General features: G+C 43.9%; 1 pseudogene; it reads right to left on the bottom strand.

Annotated features, from left to right (window-relative positions):
* Positions 1 to 2,395: 2,395 nt before the first annotated feature.
* On the bottom strand, positions 2,396 to 8,670 carry LOC125164127 (transmembrane protein 230-like; annotated as a pseudogene).
* Between the last annotated feature and the right edge of the window lie 9,970 nt (positions 8,671 to 18,640).

Genomic DNA, 18,640 nt, shown 5'->3' on the forward strand with positions numbered 1-18,640 from the left:
AATCCAAAGCAGGCTTCAGGCTCAGAGCTGTTAGCACAGGGCCCGATGAGGGGCTCAAACTCACAAAGACCATGAGATCATGACCTGAGTCGAAGTAGGATGCTTAACCGACTGAGGCACCCAGGTGCCCCTCTTCTGAGGATCTTTAATAGCTTACAGGAGTCTCCCAGGTGTGGACAGATAAAGTGGCCAGAGTCACCCCAGATATGAGGCCACCTCTGAGAAGCACAGTCCTGTCGGCATATCAAGTGCTGCTGGACATCATCCCTATGTGTTCATAACCTTCAGTGTCAGCCCTTCTTCCTGTCCTGACCTCTGTCCCTGTCCCTGACTGGCTGCCCATGCCTGTGTGGGTGGCCATTGATCAACCAGGATAATAGCTGCAACTCACCAGTAATTCATTGACCTCAGCCCCAGTCTGTCTGACGAGTCCAGCAATTATCCACCCTGAGCATTTATCCATCTTATCCCTCTCTTTTTAGAGTCTGACATTTTAATTTCTTTTGAATATTTGAATATGCCACTTTCTACAAGCCAGGAAACAGAATTAAACTAAGGCACACTGGTCCTCCAGGGGATCCGGGCTGAGTCTTGCGAACTTCAGCAGTGACATCGTAATACAATGTGCTAACAACGGGCTTTTATCATCTCTAAATAATAACCACTTATCCATATTTAAAAAATTTTTTTAACGTTTATTTATTATTGAAAGACAGAGAGAGTCAGAGGAGGGGAGCAGGGGAGGGGCAGAGGGAGAGAGGACACAGAATCTAAAGCAGGCTCCAGGCTCTGAGCTGTCAGCACACAGCCCAATGCGAGGCTTGAACTCACAAACTGTGAGATCATGACCTGAGCCAAAGTCGGACGCTTAACCGACTGGGCCACCCAGGAGCCCCTGTGTTTTTTTTTCCTTAGGAAATGGCCATAAGTTCAGTCCTTAAAGTCATGATAAACAGAACACTCTGATCTACAAAGAACAAAATGACCCAAATTATATGCTGGCCAATTTACTGATGGGCCACAGCAAAGCTGTCCAAGGAATGGTGAACAGAGACACTGTTTACCGATTGGAAACTTTACTCTGAGGTTTAAAAAAGTCCTGGGGGCACATGAGTGGCTCAGTAGGTTAAGCATCTGACTCTTGATTTCTGCTCAGGTCATGATCTCACAGTTTGTGGGAGTGAGCCCCATTTTGGGCTCTGTGCTGACAGTGTGGAACCTGATTGGGATTCTCTCTCTCCGTCTCTCTTAGCCCCTACTCCACTCTCTCTCTGTCACAAAATAAATAAATAAACATTTCTTTTAATTCTTAAAAAAATTGGGGTGCCTGGGTTGCTGTCAGTTAAGCATCCGCCTTCAGCTCAGGTCATGATCTTGTGGTTCATGAGTTCAAGCCCCACTTCGGTCTCTGTGCTGACAGCCCAGAGCCTGGAGCCTGCTTCAGATTCCGTCTCTCTCCCTCTCTGTGTCCCTCCCCCACTCTCTCTCTGTGTCTCTCTCTCCAAAAAAAATTTAAAACATTAAAATTTTTTTTTAATTCTGGGGTGCTGGGTGGCTCAGTTGGGTAAGTGTCCGACTTCGGCTCAGGTCATGATCTTGTGGTTCGTGGGTTTGAGCCCTGCATCAGGCTCTGTGCTGACAGCTCAGAGCCTGGAGCCTGCTTCGGATTCTGTGTCTCCCTCTCTCTCTGCTCCCTCCCCACTCACGCTCTGTCTCTCTCTCTCTCTCAAAGGTAAATAAACATTAAAAAAATTAATTTTTTAATTCTTAGAAAAATAAATGAAATAAAAATTTTAAAAAGTTGCTGATTGCTGTTAATAAGAGAGCAGGTAAAAAACATCTTACAGATGCCCCCATGCTGACACTGGATTTTGCCCAGGTCCTCCATCAGAACACAAAGTTAGAGGTGAATGCAGAGGTTAAGATACTCTGACATTTTCAAAATACATTACTAGGAATATGAAGTTTGACATACTGAATTCTTCCATTTGCTACTAGGACAAACTGACTATAAGGACTGTGTAAAAGAAAGTCTCAACTCTAAAAAGGATGGTAGCAGTTTCCACTACTTTCCACTTTCCACTACAGATTTACCTCCTGCTTTCCCATACCACTAACTCTGCTACTCTTCCAAGATACATATTCATGTGGAAAAATTTCTCAGCTTTTGCCAGGGCCAGGAGATGAAAAATACAGCATGTCCTAATAATGAGTTAATTTGTAATTATAAGCCCAGTTCACATCTGGAGGATGGACCTATAAAATCTGGCCGTTCTTTTGATTAACATCTTCAAATGGTAGAATTCCTTAGCCCTTTGCCACAGTTTCTGCTCAATATCTTAAGGCTGGGCTCAGTCCCATCTGTGACTCTTCTCTGCAGGATTGAAGATGGGTGCTAGTCCTCAAAATCTGGAATGTCATCCTAGGGATAACCCCGGTAGCTTCTGGATGCATAGTAGGCAACGCACAGGTGGTAAAATTCTGGCAGGAACACCAAGATACCACTGATGTGAACAGCAATGCTGAGTCTGCCCCTCTTTGTTGATCTAGCGGGCCAGCAGGAGGGAGCCAATGATTATGAGAAAGGCGTCAATCAAACAGCACTGTAGCAAGAGCAATGGATTTATATGGGATCTTAGGAGGATTTTTCTTTTTTACTTTTTTTTTATAATGTTCTTTTATGGTTAGTCCTTTTGTTTCTTTTTTTTAAATTTATTTTTATTTTTTAAGTCTATTTATTTTGAGAGAGAGACTCAGCATGAGTCGTAGAGGAGCAGAGAGGACAGGGGAGAGAGAGAGAGAGGGAGATAGGATGAATCCTAAGCAGGCTCCATGCAGTCAGCACAGAGCCTGATGCGGGGCTTGAATCCACAAATTGTGAGATCATGACCTGAGTCAAAATGAAGAGTCAGACGCTCAACCAACTGAGCCATCCGGGTGCCCCAGGAGGGCTTTACTTAAAATGAAGGTCAATGTCGCCATCGTCTTTGCTGGAGAGCCTTGAGTATTTCACTTTACTATTGGGGATTCCAGCATCCAGGTCGGTTTGAGACAGCGTCCTAACACGCTGACACAGGTACGGCTGGGGCACTGCACCAGGGCCTGTGTGCTGACAGCTCACTCACCAATGGCAACAGAGGTGCCTGCGGCCTCTGGCGTGCTTTACCTGACTGCTACGCCACCCCACCCCACTCATTTTTAACAATTATTGCACAATCTGCTGACCACATCTCTCCCAAACTCTTTATGGCCACCTCCAGGCCATCACGAGTGAGCCCAACAGTAGAAGATTTCATCCAATCGCTGTAAGATGAGAAATCCATTTCCACTTGCTGCAGCAGAAAGGCCTCTACATTATTGTTTCTTAGAATAGGGTGCCCAGATCTTAAGAATACGGACCACCTAGGAAAGTTATTTAAAAGGAAGATTCCTGGACCACATCCTCAGAAATTCAGATTCACTAGTTTCGACGAGAAACCCAAGCATCTCCATTTTTAACAAATCCTAGAGATGATGCTTACATCCATGAAGTTTGAGAACTTGGTCTTATGGGCTCTCGTCCTCCAACTTTGGAAAGAGAATGTGACATCCCCGGTGTGCCTCCCAGCCCTGTTTCCCTCCAATTACCTTAGCGTCTGCTCAGTAGGACTCATTGGACAGAAAAATCCAAGACAGCTATTAGCTGAGAGTGAATTCAGCCCGGGCCCAACGATGTGGCTATATGACTGACAGATGACCCCACCGATGCTGTAAGAATTGCATATTGGGGGATTTACCAGCCTGGTTGACAGCCTGATAAGCCACACCTTCAGTGAGAAACCCTGGTGTTGAATTCTGTCACTGCCCAGACTGATGTCAGATAGGCCAGGTTCTTGTCAGTTGCAAACACATGAGACTCCACCCAAAGTCTCAGGAGCCACACTTGATTAGAGGGAGGAGTCAGAGCACTGCTAATCCCGTAGTCCACGTCGGTCCCCTATGGCCACCCCACCCTGGGTCTAGGGCACTCCTACCCCCTCTCCCAGCCCTGGGAACAAAACTAGCCTCAAGAGTGCCAAGTAAAATTCAACTTCTGTTTTTACTGAGAGCAAGCAGGACATGATGCTGAAAACAACAGCTCAGAACCATTGGAATTCTCTCTCTCCCTCTCTCTCTGCCCCTCCCCCACTCGTGCTTTCTCTCCCTCTCTCTCTCTCAAAATAAATAAATACACTTAAAAAAAAAAAAGATATGCCTTCTGGATTAGTGAGTGGGAAAAAACAACAACAACAACAAAACATTTGTCCACATTCCACTTTCCTCTCAAACGACAACAAGCAAAGGCAAGCACTTACCCAAACTCAATCCCAGTGTATCTATTCAGTAGGTTCTGGTGCTGGGATCCCACACCATTCCTGCTCAGAAGAGCCCTAGCCTGTTAAAATTCCACCTCGTGGGACCTTAGAACAGACAACCGTGTTCAGGATGTGTTCTTTTGGTGACACCACCGGCCTGGGTCCCTTAGTGACGGTAATGTAACTTCCCTCTGAGTCTGAGTCTATTTCTATGTGAGGCTCCAAGCTGAACTGCTGGCAGGAAGACTCAGCCTCTGCCCTTAGTTCCCAGACCAAATGTCGTCGTTTGCCTACTTATCAGAAGAGAGGGAGTCCCCACCTCGAGGAAGGGATGTGTGAGCTGAGACCTGAAGGAGGCTTGGAAGTTCTAGCTGCATGTAGAGGAGGGAGAAGAGGTTCCAGGCATATGGAACCAGGCATTTGTGCCTCCGTTTCCTCTTTTGCTGATTAGTGCTATGATTTGCTGTGGCTGCCGTGAGCATTCATTTATTGTTTCTCTGTGTAAGGGGCTGTGTAGAAAAGCTTCAGGCTTGTTGCTTTATTTGATTTTCCTAACATTGCAAGGACTGTGACACAAATGGGAAAACTGAGGCATGGGGAGGTGGGGTAACTTGAACAAAATCACATGGGCAATCAGAGGCAAGTGGAATTGATATCTGGACAATCTGCCTCCAGAACTCAAGATCTTAACCATGGTGTTACATTGCCCCCTCAATTAATGTCCTCAGTCACAGGGGTTTTCTCCCCAAGTTACCACTGTCCTCCTAGGTCCTCAGGTCCTGGGCTTCCCCCTTTCCTCTCTCTGGGACCTGCCCCTCTGCCATTCTCACACCAGTGAGAATGTGCCTGCCCTCTTGGTCCTGCTCATGCTGACCCTGTGCCAGCCTCTCTGTTATGTGAACCATTGCATCCCTCCTGCTACCTCTTTTGTTTTGTGCTCAAGCTAACTTGACTAGTGTCTCATTCATTTGCTACTGAAAGATTTTTTTGAAATATAGCAACAAATAAACATAATACAGTAAAACCCTGGTTTGCAAGCATCATTCGTTCCAGAAATATGCTTATAATCCAAAGCATTTGTATATCAAAGCGAATTTCCCCATAAGAAATAATGGGAACTCAGATGATTCATCCCACAACCCAAAAAAATTCATATGAAAGTGATTACAATACTGTGATATAATACAAAAGAATAAAGAAAATACAAAATACAAAGAAAAATAAACAAATTAACCTGTACTTACCTTTGAAAAACTTCGTGGCTGTTATGAGGGAGACAAGAGAGAGGAGGGTTATTATGTAGGAAGACTTTCACTATCCCTAACAGAATCATTACTATCTATTGGCTCAATGGAATCTTCTTCTCTTCGTGCAACTTTAACAAGGAACCTGTCCAATGACTTAGAATGAAGCAAAGCATTCCTAAGCTTACTCTTGTGTGGAAAAGCAAAGGACTGTCCATAGTGCTTTGAAGTGACAAAAAATACACTAGTGCCAGTTGTGGGCACCTTCCAGCCTTCTGAAAAATCACTGATTTCTGCCAAACACTGCGGCCTGAGACGGAGCATCCGAGCATGAGAGACGATCACCCACAATGCCACAGTGAGAGAGAGAGAGAACCATTGGCTCACTTGTGATCACGTGATATTCGGCATCATCTACTACTCATATTGCAAGATATCGCTCATTTATCAGGTTCAAATTTATTAGAAATGTTTGCTCGTCTTGCAGAACCCTCACAGAACAAGTTACTCCCAGTCTGAGTTTTACTGTATGTGAAAACAGAGATACACATTAGGAAGGAGAAACACAGGATGTCTTTGAACAAGCATGACAGGGGCCTGACCTATTCTTGGGGGACAGGGCGGGCTGCTCTGAGGAAATGACATTTGACGAGAAAGCTGGAGGCAGGACAGCTAATGAGGGGGAGTGAGCAGAGCAGGAAGAAAGGGTGGTCTGGGTAGAAGTACACATCATTTATTAAGGTCCTGTTGCAAGGGGGAAAAAAAAGGAAAAGAACTCAAGGCACTCATGAAGGTGAAAGAAAGCCAACATGAGTGCAATGCAGTGGAGGAGACAGTCTGACCAGATAAGCTTCAAGGGGAGTCAATGCCAGACCACCGTCCACCTCTCTCTGCTCTCAGGGGGTGTCCAGACTTGGGACGGACGCCAAGTAGCTTCCACTAGGCAGAGAGTCAACCTGGTGACGAATGTGACAGTGGTGCTTCCCGGGATGGTCTCGTTAACCCTCCCAGACCGGGGCGTTCATCTCCTAACTGGTCTCCCTACAACTGCTCTTGCCTCCTTCAGTTCACGGTCCACTCCGCTGCCCAGAGAGGCAGGCATGGCTATCCTGCTGCTCCTCTACGCTCAGGGCTTCTCGCTGCCCTTAGGGAGAAGGCTACGGATGTTAATATGGTTTACAAGGCCTCCACCCGCCCCACATCCTTGGTTCTTACCGTTCTCCTCCTCCGCGTCTTCCTCCCTGCCATCTTGGTTGTGTGACCCTGCCTCTCTGCCACGCTCTTGCTCAGCACTTGGCTTCAGGCCTCACACACAATCCTTTCCCAGTGGAAGCCTGCCTCACCACGCTGCCTTTAGGCCTCTTAAATGTCCTTTATACTTTCTCCAACTTGAAAGACTAATTTGGAGCATGTATGCCCATAGCCCCCGTTCCTCACTGTTGTCACGCCTTCCGTTACTGTCGGCTAATCTGTGAGTTCCATGGGCCTGTGCCCCATCGCTTTCTGTTACCTGGTGCCAAGCAGTAACACCAGGAACACAGGATACGTGTGATAACTAATTGCCCAGTTTCCCTTGTTATTCTGCGGGCTCTGGGAGGTGGAGGGGAGAGGAAGTTAGAGAAAGAATTTCTAGACCAGTGTCTTTGTAACAATAGTGTTGTTCATGGAGTCCAGCTTCTCACCATCAACAAGAAGTTGCATGAATCGGTGCCTGGGTGGCTCAGTTGGTTGAGAGTCTGACTCTTGATTTCGGTTCAGGTCGTGGCCTCATGGTTGGTGAGTTCGAGTCCTGTGTCGGGCTCTGCTATGGGAGCTCGGAGCCTGACAAAAAATACACTAAAAAATACAAAAATACAAAAAATACAAAAATACACTAAAAAAATACAAAAAATCCCAACGCCATTGGGATTCTCTCTCTCCTGCTCTCTCTCTCTCTCTCTCTGCCCCTCCCCTGACCACACGCACCCCCACCTCAAAATAAATAAATAAAGTTAAAAAAAGAGGGGTGCCTGGGTGGCTTAGTCAGTTAAGCATCCAACTTTGGTTCAAGTCATGATCTCAGCTCATGGGTTCGAGACCCTGCATCGGGCTCTCTGCTTTCAGCAGAGTCCGCTTCAGATCATCTGTACCCCTCTTTCTGTGCCCCTCACTCACACTCTTTCTCACTCTCAAAAATAAATAAACATAAAAAAGAATTTGCATGAATGGAGAATTTTAAGAATGACTTCTTCTGAAGTCAACATAGGTCATCTCTAGAAGGCCTTCTAAAATTCAGCACTGTCCTTGCCTCCAGGCCCTAACTGTGTCCCTGCCACATTTTTCCAATGTTCTTATGGCTACTAAGTTTGGGAAGTGAGCACACCTGCTGGACGTCAGGAGCACATGCTTTGCAGGCAGGCAATCCAGTTCAACAGCGTGTATTGCCTGTACTGGGTGCAAAATAAGACAGAGGCCCTCTTCTCGTGACCTGACAGTCTGGGGTGGGTGACAGACACATACACAGATGATTTGAATTTAACGGACAAACTATGGGAAAAGTATACAGAGACAACCATCCCAAATCAATCAGCAACCTCTCTCGGAGCCTCAGTTTCCTCAACTGTACAATGGGTCCGAAGGTCCTACTGCCAAAGGATTGCTTTGAAAACTGAATGAGATGCAAAACACAGCATTTTGCACACAGGAGAGACACAATAAATAGCATCCATTCGATTATCTACTGAGGCCAGACCCAGAGTTCCTGTTCTGTCTGTGCTGGCTAAATATGTGTGCGTCTCCAGCCACACACTGAAACTTCACAGAGCCTTACGCACTGTCCTAACTGCAACAATCACTGACTCTAATACTTGCCTCTGTTCACAGGACAGACTGGACCAGAAATGATGGTTATATTAACACCAGTCCACGAATGCTACTCGAGAGATGCTTCCGAGAACATTCTGTGCTGGCCTTGGACCCAGACCATTGTTTCAACAAGCAAAGAACGTAATGTCCACATTATCGCTGTAACTTCTCCCCCATCCTGGCCTCACTCTGTCCACTAGTTCATGTTCTGCTTTATTGCTATCTCTGGGCTGCTGTTTCAACGCCATTAACCCGTCTACTTCCTCTGTTTAGGAATCTCAATGATTCCCTCTGAATCAGAATCAGACTCATAATTAAGTTCTAGGTTTCATTTACTAGGTGCTCCTTACCTTTACTCTGCTCCAAATCATGAGACTAACGATCTTCTCTCTTTTTTGCCCAAAGTTCTCGGGACTTTGTCCAAGGGTCCCGCTCAAGGCAGCTTTGCATGGAAGTGGTCTCCAACCTCACAGGTTTTAAATTAATGCCTTCCATGTACTAGACACTGTGCCTAGTTCAGGTCTTGGTGACTTCTTCTTTTATATTAAGAAGTTAACTACCGGGGCGCCTGGGTGGCGCAGTCGGTTAAGCGTCCGACTTCAGCCAGGTCACGATCTCGCGGTCTGTGAGTTCGAGCCCCGCGTCAGGCTCTGGGCTGATGGCTCAGAGCCTGGAGCCTGTTTCCGATTCTGTGTCTCCCTCTCTCTCTGCCCCTCCCCCGTTCATGCTCTGTCTCTCTCTGTCCCAAAAATAAATAAACGTTGAAAAAAAAAATTAAAAAAAAAAAAAAGAAGTTAACTACCTAAGGGCATCTGGGTGGCTCAGTGGGTCAAGTGTCAGACCTCGGCTCAGGTTACAATCTTGCAGTTCATGAGTTCAAGCCCTGCATCAGGTTCTGTGATGACAGCTTGGAGCCGGGAGCCTAGAGCCTGCTTCGGATTCTGTGTCTCCCTCTCTCTCTGCCCCTCTCCTGCTCACACTCTGTCTTTCTCTCAAAAACAAGCATAAAAAAAAAAAAAAATGTTAACTACCCAAATGCAAATGAGATTCATTTGGCCTTTTCTTTTTTTAATGTTTATATGTTGAGAGAGAGAATGCATAAATTGGGGCAGAGAGAGGGGTACAGAAGATCTGGGCACTGTGCTGACAGCAGACAGCCCAATGCGGGGCTCGAACCCATGAACCATGAGATCATGACCGGAGCCAAAGTCAGACGCTTGACCGACTGAGCCACCCAGGCACCCACAGTTGGCTTTTTTTTACTGATGGGATTTGACTGTTCTTGAGAAATCTTGGGTTAAGGAAATGCAAGTGAACTTTGTTTAAAGCATTTATTGTAATCTTTTTTTCTAAGTTCTTTGATTTCCTCATCTTTCATTATTGAGATAATCATCTATCTGATGACCATCCCCAATGGATACTCCTTTGGACATCCAAAGTATCCAGTGGATACTTCAAAAAGTCATCATCTTAGGAGTGTGAGCTTACTGCTGGGGGAATGACTCAGAATCTGACACGTGGTGGTTAATAACCCTGTGCTTAAAAAACTGGGATACCATCATTCTATTTGCTCTATAAACATTTGGGTTGTATTATGTTTATCACTGTATCTGTGTTCTTTTTAAAATTTTTTTAAATATTTATTTATTTTTGAGAGAGAGTCAGAGCATGAGTGGGGAGGGGGCAGAGAGAGAGGGAGATCTGAAGCAGGTCCCAGGCTCTGAGCTGTCAGCACAGAGCCTGACGCAGGGCCTGAACTCACAAACCTCAAGATCGTGACCTAAGCTGAAGTCAGACACTAATCGACTGAGCTTCCCAGGTGCCCCAGGTGGGTGTTACTTTAAGACACTGAGTTTGTGGCCATTTATTAGGCAGCAAGAGAAAACTAATACAATTCTTCAATGAGCCTTGACTCTATTCAGTGTAAGTAAATTTGCCTTTGTGGAACTGAAGTCAGTGCTTGCTCAGATCACCCATTGCTCATTGTCCTGCGGTTATGGTGATTCGACAGCTAACAATCACATGTCCCCATTTCCAAACTCAATCAAATCACACAACTATTTGCCTTCTATCCCCAAAGGAAATTCTAACTCATGATATTAATCCCAGCAGTGGAGCTGAACTGAGTCAGAATTCTAGAGATGACAAGTTTCTTTTCCTATATTTTTTAAATGTTTATTTATTTTTGAGAAAGAGAGAGAGAGAGAGAGAGAGAGAGAGAGAGAGCGCATGAGCAGGGGAGGGACAGAGGGAGAGGGAGACACAGAATCCGAAGCGGGCTCCAGGCTCCGGCTGTCGCTCAAACTCACGAGCCACCTGAGCCGAAGTCGGACACTTAACCGACTGAGCCATCTGGGCACTCCAAGAGGTGAGAAGTTTCGAGAAGGACTTGGGTGATAACAGAACACAGCAGGCCATGAATGGTTGATACCAACAGAAGAGGGGTGGCAGGCAGTGCAAGTCACATGGGTGCGGGAGGCAGGGTAGAGGTAAGGCCAAGAGAAGATGCTTTGGGGATCCAGAGCCCCATCCAAGAGATTAGAGAAACAAAGGGTCAGGGACATGAACAAAGAGCCTGCAAAACTGGTCAGGAATGAGCCTATGAAGAATGGGATCCAAGACTCAGGCTCTAGACAGGAGGTCCAGGAAGCTGACTTGCCACAAGAGGAGACTTGAGATGGAGCCATCCTGAAGTGATCTCATCATGGTGGAAGGTTAGATCTGAAAGGAGGAACATCTAGCCCACCCAGCTGGGGGTTTCAAGAGATAAAGATTTACCAAGAGAGTGAAGGTTTTTTTTTAAATGCTTATTTATTTATTTTGACAGAGAGCACAAGAGAGCGAGTAGGGAAAAGGCAGAGAGAGAGGGAGAGAGAGAGAGAACTCCAAGCTGACGCCGCACTGTCAGCACAGAGCCCGATGAGGGGCTCGAATTCATGAACCGTGAGATCATGACCTGAGCCAAAATAGAGAGCGGGACGCTCAACTTACTGAAGCAACTAGATGCCCCATGAGAGTGAAGGTTTTTAAAGGGTGGTTCCTGTCTTAGCAGGTCTCAGCATCACTGGGGAACAGGTTGGGAATGCACATTCTCCAGGGCTACCTGAGACCTAAGGAATCAGAAGCTCTTGGGTGTAGGGCTCCCCATTGGGCATTTTAACATACCCCCTGGGGCATTTAGATGCTCAGTAAAGTTTGAGAAAGACACGATGACAGTGTCTTCGGCGACAATTAACTTGAGGTCCACAGAGCCAAGCCATTAGCCTAGCTTCCTCTTTCTTCATTTGCTGGCTTCCTCTGTTTACCCACCAAAGCCCTTCTGCCAGGACCTGTGGAAGGGGAAGGCAGCAGTCAAATGCTATTCATTTTGCTTGTCATCTTGGGCATGGCCTAAAGCAGATCGGTGCCAAGCTGCATGTATGCATATTAATTCAAGACAGGTTTCTAAGGGATTACAAATTATTACTGCAGGAACAAGTCTAAGTAGAATACGATCCAGAAGAGAGGGGGAGAAAATGAGCAATTAGTAATGTACTATAGCCAGGTACACAACAAAAAAGCAAAGCCATGAGAAGGCTCGAAGGTAATCCTTACCCTGGAGATCTCTCGCACAAAAAACAAAAAACATTTATAATACGAGTGCTTGGTTCTTCTGAATGGTTTTTGCAACATAAATGAAATCCTGTTTAAGTTAAAATCACATATATTAGGAGTGTTGTATGTGTGTGAGACAGACTGTTTGGTGCCTACTTTGTAAACATTTATTCAGCAATTTCCCTTAATTATCTAAGCACGATCTTAAAAATTTTTTTCAGAAGTGACATTTACTAAAATGCTTTTATTAAGGGTGAATATTTCCTACGGAATGTATTTCCTAACTTGCAATCCAGAATCAAATTGCAACTTTTATTATTATTATTACCCCTATGTCTTTATGGTTTATTATCCATTTGCAACTGGCCATGTGAATATTTCTAGAACTGAGAACTGAATTCACATTAACTGAAGCTCGTCTGTAACTTATAATACCATTCCCTGTACATTAATTAACAAGCTATTCCTGTGATCTTTTGTCATCTTCTGTTAAATATATAAATAAGAATAAATATACGAAGAGAAACCAAGGAGGGTCAAAATTTTTTCAGAAAATTAATACTGGATTTTTTTTTACTAAGAATGACAACTGAGATTCAACTGCCAAAAAATAAGTGTGGATGAATAAAGCACAAAATAGAAATTCCTTTTTTATTTTTTGTACCAAGATGAAGGATATGGCCTGTCTGAGACTACCCATCAGAGGAAATACTTTTCTGCTATTTTGGGGGGTCTGCTCTTTTTGGGGTATTCCCAATCTAACCTCCTTAAATCAGCCAACAAGAATTCTAGAATTTCCCCAACATGAACGATTAATAGAAAAAAACCAGCATTTTTTTCCCTTTGTATTAAAGTACCATCACGGGGTGCCTGGGTGGCTCAGTCGATTAAGTGTCCGACTTCAGCTCAGGTCATGATCTTGCAGCTCATGAGTTCGAGCCCTGTGTCAGGCTGGAGCCCGGAGCCTGCTTCGGATTCTGTTTCTCCCTTTCTGTCTGCCCCTCCCCCACTTGCGCTCTGTCTCTCTCTCAAATAAGCAAACATTTAAAAACATTAAAAAAAAAAAAAAGAATTACATCATGTATAAAATTACACTGCCTCTTGTAGAAAATACAACAAAACACAAAGAAAAAAATTAAAATTACCCACAATCCAACCTTGTAGATGGCTCATGTTAACATTTGGTTTACTAAATTCTTGTCTTTTTTCAAAGTACACATAATATATACACAGTCAACATATTTTTCCCCCACAGTCAACTTTTTGGAACAAATTGGAACCATACTAAATATACTTTGGTTTCTTGCTTTTTCACTTAAAATTATAACTGGGATTTTTATGTTAATAAATATTTATGAGAAGAAAAATTTTTGAATCACTGAATGGATTTTCAAGATAAGAATTACCATAATTTAATCAAACCTCTACCGATGTGCATTTACATAATTTCTAATTTTTGTTATTATAAAAATACTGTAATAAGTGTTCTTATACACAATGTTTTCTATATATCTCTATTTTCTTGCTTTGGGACATAATTATTAGAATGTGAGATTTTGAGGTCCCGAATACACATTTTTAAATTAAAATAATTACTATTGGGGCACCTGGGTGGCTCAGTGGGTTAAGCGTCCGACTTTGGCTCAGGTCATGATCTTGCAGTTAGTGGGTTCGAGCCCCGCATCGGGCTCTGTGCCGACAGCTCAGAGCCTGGAGCCTGCTTCAAATACTGTGTATCCCTCTCTCTCTTTGCCCCTCCCCCACTCTCTCCCTCTCTCTCTCAAAAATGAATAAACATTAAAAAAATTTTAATCATCATTATTAATTTTAGAGACATAACTACAAAATGTGGATTTGAAATGCTGTGCCCAAGTCCTAATGTAAAAATGTTTGGTTCACTAGTGCCAGACCAGACCTGCTTTAAACCCTTGGCACATGGGGCACCTGGGTGGCTCAGTCGGTTGAGTGTCCGACTTCGTCTCAGGTCATGATCTCACGGTCTGTGAGTTTGAGCCCCACGTTGGGCTCTGTGCTGACAGCTCAGAGCCTGGAGCCTGCTTCGGATTCTGTGTCTCCCTCTCTCTCTGACCCTCCCCCGTTCATGCTCTGTCTCTCTCTGTCTCAAAAATAAATAAAAAAACATTAAAAAAAAATTTTTTTAAATAAACCCTTGGCACACAAAGTACATACAAATCCTTGGCATTTTTGTTAAAAGTTCTCATGAAGGCACACCCGTGTTGCTCCTTGGCATAAGATGTTCTTAGATGGGAAGATACACATCATTAAGATATCAAATCTCCTTAAGCTAAGCCATAGATGTAAGGTGGTCCCAGTAAAAGTAACAAAGGGAATTTTGCAGCAATATAGGCATATGTTAACAGTAATCTGTTAAAATTGATGTTTCATGCTCATATGAAATAGTAAACAAGGAAGTGTAGGAGAAAATTCTGAACATGAAAACCAATAAGGGTGGGTTAGCTTTCTCAGATGTTAAAGCATATTATAAGGTGACGGTAATAAAAAGAGTGTGATAAGTACGAATGAATAAATTGACAGATTAACAAGAAATACTATGGAGACTAGGAATAGGCCCACAACATACCTGTGAGCACTTAGTAGGTAAACGGGTGGCATTTAAAACTATTGGAGAAACTGGGGCATCCAGCTGACTCAGTCAGTGGAGAACGGGACTCTTGATCTTAGGGTTGTAGGTTCGAGCCCCATGTTGGGTGTAGAGATTACTAAAAAATAAAACCTTAAAAAAAAAAAATAAAACCATTGGGAAAACACATATTACCACAAAAGAATATTAGAGCAACCAGCATAAATGTTATTACACCAACATTTCACACTTTACACCAAAATAAATTTCACAAGGGTCAAAGACTTCAATGTGAATGATCAAACCATAAAGGGACTACAAGAAACCAGAGGAAGGATTATTCTATTTTATTTATTTTTTAAAGACTTTATTTTTAAGTAATTTCTACACCCATTGTGGGGGCTCAATCTTATAACCCCAAGATTAAGAGTCACACATTCTACTGAGGGAGCCAGCCAGGCAGATACCCACAAAGGACAGTGGGTTAAAAAGATAATTTTAATAATCTTCACATGGGTAAGTTCTTCCTAAGAATGAAAAAATAAAATTAAAAACTTAGGAAGAAAAAAAACTCAGATAAAAGAAAAAAATTGATAAATTCTATTAGCAACAAGTAAAAAATGTTTACATGGGGAAAATATTTTTTTTTAATTCTTTTTAATGTTTATTTATTTTTGAGAGAGAAAGAGACAGTGTGAGCAGGGGAGGGGCAGAAGGAGAGAGGGAAACAGAATCCAAAACAGGGTCCAGGCTCTGAGCTGTCAGCACAGAGCCCGACATGGGGCTCAAACCCATGGACTGAGAGATCATGACCTGAGTCAAAGTCGAATGCTTAACCGACTGAGCCACCCAGGCGCCCCAACATGGGGAAAAATATTTTCAACTTAAATCATAGGCAAGTGCTAATTTAGCCAACACATGAAGGGCTTCTACAAATCTGTATGAAAGACCAAGAATCCAGTAGAAACTTGGGCAGAGGGTCTACACAGGTAGTCCACAGAAAAGGGAATACCAAAGACTCTTAAACATGAAAAGATGTTCAGCCACACTTTCTTAAAGTTATTTTTTTGTATTTTTTTAATTTTGAGAGTGTGGGGGTGGAGGGGCAGAGAGAGAGGGAGAAAGAACCCCAATGAGGGGCTCAGTCCCACGAACTGTGAGATCAAGAGCCGGATGTTTAACCGACTGAGCCACCCACGTGTCCCCAACCAAATTTTTTTTTTTTAAATACCAAAACGGGGCACCTGAGTGACTCAGTTAAACGTCTGACTCTTGATTTCGGCACATGTCATGATCTCACGGTTCATGAGTTTGAGCTCCACGTGGGGTTCTGCATTGACTGTGCAGCGCCTGCTTGGGATTCTCTCTCTCTGCTCCTCCCAAGCCTGTTCTCTCTCTCTCTCTCTCAAAATAAATAAGTGAAAACTTTTAAATTAAAAAACCAATTAACACTTTGACAAGAGTCTTTTTTTGTTTGTTTTTGTTTTTGTTTTGTTTTTTATCCATTGGATTGCAAAGATCCAAGTTTGTGGACATTCTCAGAAGGAGCTGGAAAAACAGACCTTCTCACATAATGTTGGTTGGAGTATAAATTGATGCAGTCTTTGTGAAGAGCACTTTGGCATCATCTATACAAATATCACACGCACAGGCCCATTAACTCAGCAAGTCTACTATTAGGCCTTTATCTTACTGATATAGTCATTCATACATGTGCAAAATTTATACGTATAAGGTTGTTACAGGGGCATCATAATAGCAAAAGACTGGAAATAATATAAAAGCCCACAGTTCGTGGGTTCGACCCCAGAGTTGGGCTCTGCGCTGACAGTGCCTGGGATCCTCTCTCTCTCTCTCTCTCTCTCTCTCTCTCTGCCCTTCCCCCACTCACGCTCTCTCTCCCTCTCTCAAAATAAATAAACTTACAAAAATAAAAGCTGGGGCGCCTGGGTGGCTCAGTCGGTTAAGTGTCCGACTTCAACTCAGGTCATGATCTCACCACAGTTTGTGAATTCGAGCCCCATTTCGGGCTCTGGGCTGACAGCACAGAGCATGGAGCTTGCTTCTGATTCTTTGTCTCCTTATCTCTCTGCTCCTCCCCTGTTCATGCTCTGTCTCTCTCTCTCTCAAAAATAAATAAACAATAAAAAAAATGCTTTTTTAAGTCCCCAAAATAAAGCCCGTCTAAAATAAATGCTGATACATTGAAACAATGAAATATTAGACAGTCAATAAAAAAGAAAAGAATGAGGAAGCTCTTCATGTATTGATAGGAGATGACCTCTGAGATAGATTAATTGATAGGTATGGATAGATACCTGCACAATATATGTAGATATATACATGTGCCTTTTAAAAAAACGTTTATTTATTTTTGAGAGAGAGAGAGCACGAGTGAGGGAGGTACACAGAGAGAGGGAGACAGAGGATCTGAAATGGGCTCCAGGCCTGATGCGGGGCTTGAACTCGAGAACTGTGAGACCATAACAGAGGCAGAAGGGGATTCTCAACCAACTGAGCCAGCCAGGTGCCCCAAAAGTTCCCCTCAGTTCCCAACTGTCGGGTAGTGTGAGTTCTCTCCTCCCTGTGCCAAGAACACAGCCCAGCACTGACCAATGCCTGGAGGTCCCTGGCAGCTGAAATGAGGCGTGGGGCCGCCTTGGCATTCCTCTCCTTTGCTTGCTGGCACTGGAGAAGCCACTATGGCACACACTTAGCCTGACCCATGCATGAATGGCCGGGAGCCTTCCGGGACTTTAGCAAATACAAAATCCAGGGAAACAAAGAAAGTACTAGAGTCCCTTGGCTCTGCTCCAATGACTGGATGTCCAACTGCACCAGCCACCCAGACATGGTAGGATAGACGAGGCCCCCACCATAAGGGGGAGCACATCTTGACAGACATCTTTTTTTTTTTTTTTAAGTTAAAAGCAATAAATCTGTTCTTGTTTAAGCGGCAGATGGATTGTTCCTTGGCTTTTGGCAAACTTTGCAGAGCAAAGTGAACCCATATGGTCTGGAAGGGAAAAAAAATAGGGCAACTACCAAGATCTGGATCTAACTGCTTAGCTAATCACTTAGCAGTCAGCCATGAATAATGGGCTAGGTCAAGATGAAAGGGACTTCCTAAACCGCCTTACCCACCCTGTCTTAAGCACTTTGCCTGTGTTAACTCATTTCCTTTTCACAGCAACTCTAAGAGGTATTCGTGACAATGATACCCATCGTACAGATGAGGCGTCTGAAGCGCGGAAGGTTTAACTCATTTGCCCACAGTCACCAAAGGAGTAAATGGTGGAGCTACACGTGAACCTAGGTAACGCGGCAGCATCTGTCCTGTCACCAAAACGTATGGCATTCTACGTCAGAGTAATCGGATCTATAGTAAGATCTACGCACGAGAGACAAGCGTTTATGTTAGAACTAGCCCCTCCTGAAACTCACAGATGACAGTGCACGTGAACTGTCTGTATTCGTTCCCTTAGTCAATGTTTGGTAACACTGTGAAACCACCTTTTTCTTCTAAAGATACACAGAAACCACCCACACAGTTGTACGGCTCCAGGAGCATTGCAACACTAATTTTCCTGAAATGAACACGATTTCCACTTATCCTGTTCCTTTCATTTATCTTCCTCTCTCTAAATCTGTTTCATTTACCATTGATAACATCTAGCATGTGCCGAGGAAGCAAATACAACAAAGCAAAATAAAACACGAGCCCTGAGCAAAACGTAGGGCAAAACTTCAGTCTGATGAAGACCGAAGACTGAAAATGTTCAGGACACAACAGCTTCGCGGAGTCAAGACACGTACTTCCCGACTCCCAGTCATGAGTTATTCACAGTAGGCAAAGAAGGCTAAAAATAGGGCAACCTCATGGGGCATAGACACAGGGTTTCAACCTAGAAATTACTATGGTTTTTTCTTTGCACTACTGACCTCTCCTAAGATTCTCTGCTATGAGAAAGCAGGCAGATCCGTTGTGAGAACAGCATGATGGAGCCTAAGAACCACAAGGC

This window comes from Prionailurus viverrinus, chromosome A1, assembly GCF_022837055.1.
Source record: "Prionailurus viverrinus isolate Anna chromosome A1, UM_Priviv_1.0, whole genome shotgun sequence".
Classification (NCBI taxonomy): Eukaryota; Metazoa; Chordata; class Mammalia; order Carnivora; family Felidae; genus Prionailurus; species Prionailurus viverrinus.